Source organism: Cupressus sempervirens, chromosome 5, assembly GCF_028749045.1.
Source record: "Cupressus sempervirens isolate cs-2001-9-10 chromosome 5, ASM2874904v1, whole genome shotgun sequence".
NCBI lineage: Eukaryota > Viridiplantae > Streptophyta > Pinopsida > Cupressales > Cupressaceae > Cupressus > Cupressus sempervirens.
Genome location: NC_143122.1, coordinates 331804107 through 331810765, shown reverse-complemented (window position 1 = coordinate 331810765; position 6659 = coordinate 331804107).

The window sequence follows — 6659 nt, the reverse complement described above, 5'->3', positions numbered from 1 at the left end:
TTGGACAATACACAAGTAAAGATAATAATAAAATTTCCAAATAAATTAGTAACATTCTAGAAAGCATAAGAATAAGAAAATTTTGTAACTAATCAAATCATGCAAAAAACCATTCTAAAAACTTACAATCACTCATAGACATGCATATCCTCTTTTGAGTCGCAGAGCGCCCACTTGGTGTAATCATGCTACAAGGTAGGTGAACAGAAGCGTTGTAATTAATGCATCAATTTATTGTTAATTATTATGAATTCAAAAACCTTGAAAAAAGGAATAAACTATTATTAAATTATATTTGTCAACGACTAAATTTCATGTACAAGGATGTCACATTTCATTAGAGAAGATAAGAAAGATACTTGATGCCTGGAGGCTTGTATGGGTACTTGGGTGGAAATTTAAGTTTGCCATAATATACTCCTCATGATCAAACTTAAAGTGAACCATGTATGTAGTAAGGAATATGATAAATACTAAATATCTTTGTTAAATAATGTTCAATAGCTGGGGCAATAAATATCTACAATTAGGTCAAGCAATAGGAGAGTATAAGCCATCTAAAGTAAGCCCACAAAAAAAGCACATGAACAATCTACAGGTGCATGTGCTCAGGCAAACACTAATTACAATATACAAATAGAGAAATTTGAGCAAAACAAAACCCATGTGTCAATCCCACATTGTATTCCCAAAACCACATTAGACATATAATAGTAAAGCAACATAGCAAATTACACCACCATACCTATGTTTCAGTTCATTAGGATATTAATTGCATCATTCATGCATACATACAACATGATACACTTATTTAATCACATGCATGGAACATATTTCCAAATCAAGAAGAAAATATGAAAATGAAGCAATCATAAAAAAATAATGAAAGAATGTATCATCTTTTACTCATCATTATAGACAAGGGAGCAGCAAACATGGCTACTAAAACAACCACCCCAATGATCCCAACAAATAATTCTCATCCCATGCCATGAAATTTGCTGTAATTTGCTATAGATGTCAAGAATTTCATTTAGGTTGGAATTTAAGTTGCTATTTACCATGGTCTTGTTCCCCTTAAGTTGTTGATTATGCTTCCTATTTGTAAATTTGTTTTTATCATATTCACCAATGTTCTTTGTGGTCAATACTATCATTTGATCATGTAATTGCAACATTTATAATGGGTCAAACTTCATTCAGCTGAAAGCACAAGTAACAGTTATTGGCTATCTATTTCATTTCTGTTACCACCAAATTATATACCATACCCATCAAATCCAGATATGTTAAAGGTTGGAAATAGTAATATGTTAGAGGTTGGAAATGGTAATATGACCAGATATCTCCATTGTTTATTCATAATGGCCTTTGGAGGTTTTGTGAGGAGGCAATGTACTATAATTTGGTTTAATCAATGAATTTTAAGACTATGCTCTAGGTGAGTTGAATGGTAACTTGACTAGGAACAATCATATAATAACAAAGCAAAACTTGTAGAGGGTGATTGAATGAGCCAAACCAATGGTTCAAGGATGTGTGTGTCAGTCCTAATAATAATTAATATCATATTGGGACATAAAACTCTTGTAATATTTATGGTAGAATGTTAATTGTATCTACCTCATCATATCTACCTCCACAATTGACTACATAGCCCACTTGATCACCTCCACACTTTTGGTCAATTCTAGAACCCATGCCAAAACTATGGAAATTACATCCATATTTGACCTTTATCTATTTTTGGCATCAAAAAACTCTCCTATAATAAATTTCATCACCACATCCGCAAATTCTCAGTCCCTCAAATTGAACAACCACTTCAACTGTTGGACCAAAACTAGTCCAGAAAATTCAACTTGTTGCCTACAAGATAACAATGTAAGTGTCACTTCCATCACTACCACTATAACTAATAACAAAAAAACACCATAATAGGGAAACATGAATACCTTCCCTTCTTATAGTGTCCCTCTACATTAGAGCATATTGCCTTTGGAAACCATTGGTGCAAGTATATAAGGATAAGTCAAAGAGGGCATCACCATTGAAGCATATGGATATTGTCATATGAGAGACAACTTGGTGCAGGGAACCCTGACCATCTCCATGAAAATTTGGGTCATGATTAGTAGGTTCTTATTTCATGTTAGTTTAGGGATTTAGTTATTTCATATCATGTTCAAATTAAGGTTACATTGACCGATTTCTTGTTTTAACCATTATGGGTCATAGTGAGTCAAAAGTAGGAAAATTCTATGCAAGGGAATGAATGGGGTATAATGTAGGTTTAAAAGGTCTTAATAAGCTTTTAAATCTATCTAGGGTGTCTAGAAAGCATGAGAAATAATAAAATGCAAAATATACAAAAAAGTGTAAAATTGTCAAAATTTGCAATCAACAATTTGTGCAAAATGGCAAGTGTTAGAAGGTGAACAACCATCCACTTGAATGACCTCTTAAAGGAGGCATGAAAGGTCTTTTTTTGGTTGTAAAACATTACATATTCATGTAGAAGATAGGGGGAGAATGTGTGGAGAAGAAGAATACAGTGTTTAGTATATGTTTGTGAAATATAAATCAGCATTTTGGTGTAATATTGTTGTTATTTTGGTATTTAAATTACAGTCCTTCTATGTTCTTCTAGAATTCATGGTTGTGATGATTTAAAGGTTCCTATTAATGGTGAAGAGCATAGTACTTCTATGGTTGATTGAGCATTTGTCCATTATCATTATATTATTACCAAGTATGCATTACTTGTTGTTTGGACAGTAAATTTTGTATATTTCAGAATATGGTGTGATAGTGAATGCATGTTTTTTTTTTTTTCATAGAAGTAGAAAAGATGGTGAAAGTTTTTTGTGTTGTTAAGATGGTACTAGTAGGAGTTTACACCATAACTGAATCCCCCATAAAGTTATGAACCCGAAATCAGCAAGTAAATGTTGTTGTAAATAAAAACATGAATCAACATTCTAAAGAAACCATGACAAAAGTTTTATGAGAGTTTCATAGTATTGGAAGGTTGGTAGGAATCTATAGGATGTTAAGAAACATTTTTTAAAAGTATGGAATAACTGAGATATTGAATTTTGGAGTTAGAAATTACACTCAATAATGAAACCCTCACCAAGGATGAGTTTGAAAGTTTAATCATCTACTCAAAGACAAGGAGCCCAAGAATTAACAGTTTGAAGATTCTTAATAAGGTAATGATAACTTCAAGTTCATTTATGGTGTTTTGTGAAAGTTTTAAGAGTTTGTAACATGAGTATGGGGCATATGCACTGAGTTGTGGTGCCAAAAAGGTGACAAGGAAATTTTTTTTTCTTATTTTTAAAAGCGCGTATGCGCTATAACGCGTACGCACTATAGTGCGCATGCACTATAGTGCGTACGCGCTTTTTAAAAAAAAAAAAGTATATATGATGGGCTGCAAACCCACAACCCATCATTTTCATCAGCATTTTCTTCTACTCCTACAGCGAGCAACACGTACACAAGTTGAAGACTCAACATTTGCACCACCATTTGCCAAAATGCCTCCTCGTCGACGAAATCCAAGACCACAAGCGCACCCACGACGACACCCTAAGTGATATAAACCTAACTTTGCATTGTTTGATATATTTTTCATATTTTTTTGTAAGTTTTTTATATTCTTTTGTAGGGTTTTTACAAATTTCATTTAGATTTGTTTATTTATTTGAATTTCAATTGATTTTTTATCAAGAAATGTTCATAATCAACCAAAAAATCCACAAGAACATCAAAACCCTCAAGAACCCCAAAACCAAAACCCTCCTCAAGAAGAAGAACAAATTCCACAACCCGAACCAATTGCAAGACCTCCACCAAGCACACAAGAAAATATAAGAAATGAAATAGAGAGAGGCAAAACTGAATTAGAAGGAATCATTGCTCGATTGAAAGAATTCGGACAAACCAATCCAATGAGGGCTCAATTGGCATCATCCCTCGAATCCATTAACACTCAGATAGCCTTAGTTAGTGGTCAGTTAGATATTTGGCAGGCTAAGAGGGATGAACAAAAAAGATTTTATGCAAATAAATTGTCATATGAAGATGTTAGAAAAAAGGAAATACCAAAAGGTAGTATATGTGCATTATTTAGAAAACTCGGTGAGCAAAATACTGTTAGAGAGGGTACTAAACGATTCCCCATCCATTGGTGCATACATGATGCTATTAGAAATAATTTTTGGGATAGATGGTGGATGGTTTTTGATGCCCCTCCTTGCAACAATCACGAGGTCCCCATGTATTTTTTGAAGAAATTATATTGTGAGTTTGTCCTTGGGGAGATCCCCAATTATTTTGATATGTTAGACTCCCAGGGTAGAGGTGGGGGGTCATCATTTGAGAGGCCAGGAGCACGTCGTGACCCTAATGTAGTTAGGGCAGCCTTGGTCCATCCACAGCGCGAGCATGTGATTATATATTTAGTTGTGAAGGAACATGTAGAGGCCAGCACTCTAGGGACAATTAATGCTTTGACGTAGACCCTCATCCATTCCACGAGCCCATTAGTTGAGGGGGAGCCTTCTATACGTCGTGGTCACATGTGCACTTCATGCGGATCCCTATGCACATTTGGCACTCATGTCGGAGATGGTGCAGATGATGGGCTTGTCACCGATCAGTTCCTGAACGAGACATTTGGCATTGACACACAGGTAAATTACTAATTTGATCACATTTCATACGTATAGTGAATTATTAATTAATTAGGATTTATTGACATTGTTCAAAATTTAGGGTCAAAGTGTTCCTGGGCCTAGCAGCGATCCTCCAGGCCCATTTTTTGTCCCTTCGACGAGTCCTGAGGTATGTATCAATTTAATCATTTTAATTAATACATATATTTATTACGTAATCATATTAAGGATTGACCAAAAAAAATATGCATGTGTGCTCAACCTTTACCATAGACGCAGAGTAGAGACATCATACGAGCTTCACACAGGTACAGTTGTTTCATGTTAATTTAATTCATTTAATTATATTTATTCCATGTTTCATGTTAGATATAACGTGTATTGTATGACATGCAGCTCATGATGTCAGACACACCTCCTCATCTGCGACAGTCTGTTGATAGTGGAGTGGCCGCAGCTGTGGCTAGCTCACAGCCACTGACGAAGGTATGAAAGAATTTTCTTTGTTTTAGTTGTTGTTTATAATAGTTAATCTCAAAATTTCTAATGTTATTTATAAGTGATTATATTTATTGAATTGTTGTTGGGTCTTGTCACGCCTGATTGTCCATGAGCATTTGAGGTAGACTTACAAAGTGACTATTTGTTGGCGGTAAGAAAATAATTGATTTTGTGAGTACATATATTTGATTTCAATGTATAATAAATATTGATTCATATCTACTTTCTTTGTATCAGTTGGACCTAGAGAAGAGCCTCAACAAGAGGTCAAGTGAGTGTGTCAGGAGGGCCCCATCATCTCCATTGTCTCCCTCCACACAACGGTAGAGGACGTCGAGAGACTTGTTTCCTTCCCCTCGTGGGAAGGAAAAGATGTAGTTGAGATATTTGATACATATATATATAGAGACTTATTTCCTTCCCCATGTATATTTATAGGCATCTGAGAGACATATTCGATACACATTTGATGTACATATGACATTCTATATTTGATGTATGACATTATTGGTTAATATATGATATGTTTGTTCATATACAACATTATTGGTTATCATAATATATTATGTGTTTGTTAATGTATATGACATTATTGGTTATCATTTTATATTATATGTTTGTTCATGTATGACGTTAAATTAGATATGTTCGTGTATGAAATTAAATTAGATATGTGCATGTATGAAATTAAATTCAATTGCTAGAGAGTTGCCATTATGTCTACCAACTAGTAGATGTTCTTTTTTTCTTTATTAGTATTTCTCAAAAACTGCAAAGAAGCTGTTTCTGGTGAATAGTTGTAAACAATTGTGATCATCGACTTCATGTACTCATGGCTTTGGCTGTGAACACTTGTAACTTTGGCTATAAGCATCCATGGCTTTGGCTATGTGCACTAGTGGCTTTGGCTGTGAGCATTTATGGCTTTGGTTGTAGGCACAATATAGCCTTGGCTATAGGTTATCTTTCTTGCTGCATGTCAAAGTTACCTTCAAGAATATCATTAGTCTAAGATCATTACAATTAAAATACTATGACATAATACCTTGGAAATAATAGTCTTTAACCCATTACTTTATTTGTTAAAACATCATGTAGTATCTACTGTAGTCCTTCTACTCAAATATGTTTTCAAAAATACTTAGTATGGCAAAGAAATGTCTATGGAAAGCTTGTCAAATAGGATATTGAAGAACTAATTGAGGATAGTCATTAGTACCCATCAATAAGAACACACACATCTTTCTCAAGCAAGCCATATGACATTAGCGAGTAATTTATAAATTTCCTTTGCAAATAACTAGAAGATGCTATGAATCTTAATACAGAGTTAATCACGAACTCATTATTCCATCCAAGAAGCATATATCATCCTAAGCCAATTAACCGACAGGATAAAAATTAATTCAATTTCAACAAAATTTTGAGTATAAAAAGCATCTTAGGGATTCTTACAAGAATTAACACGATGTT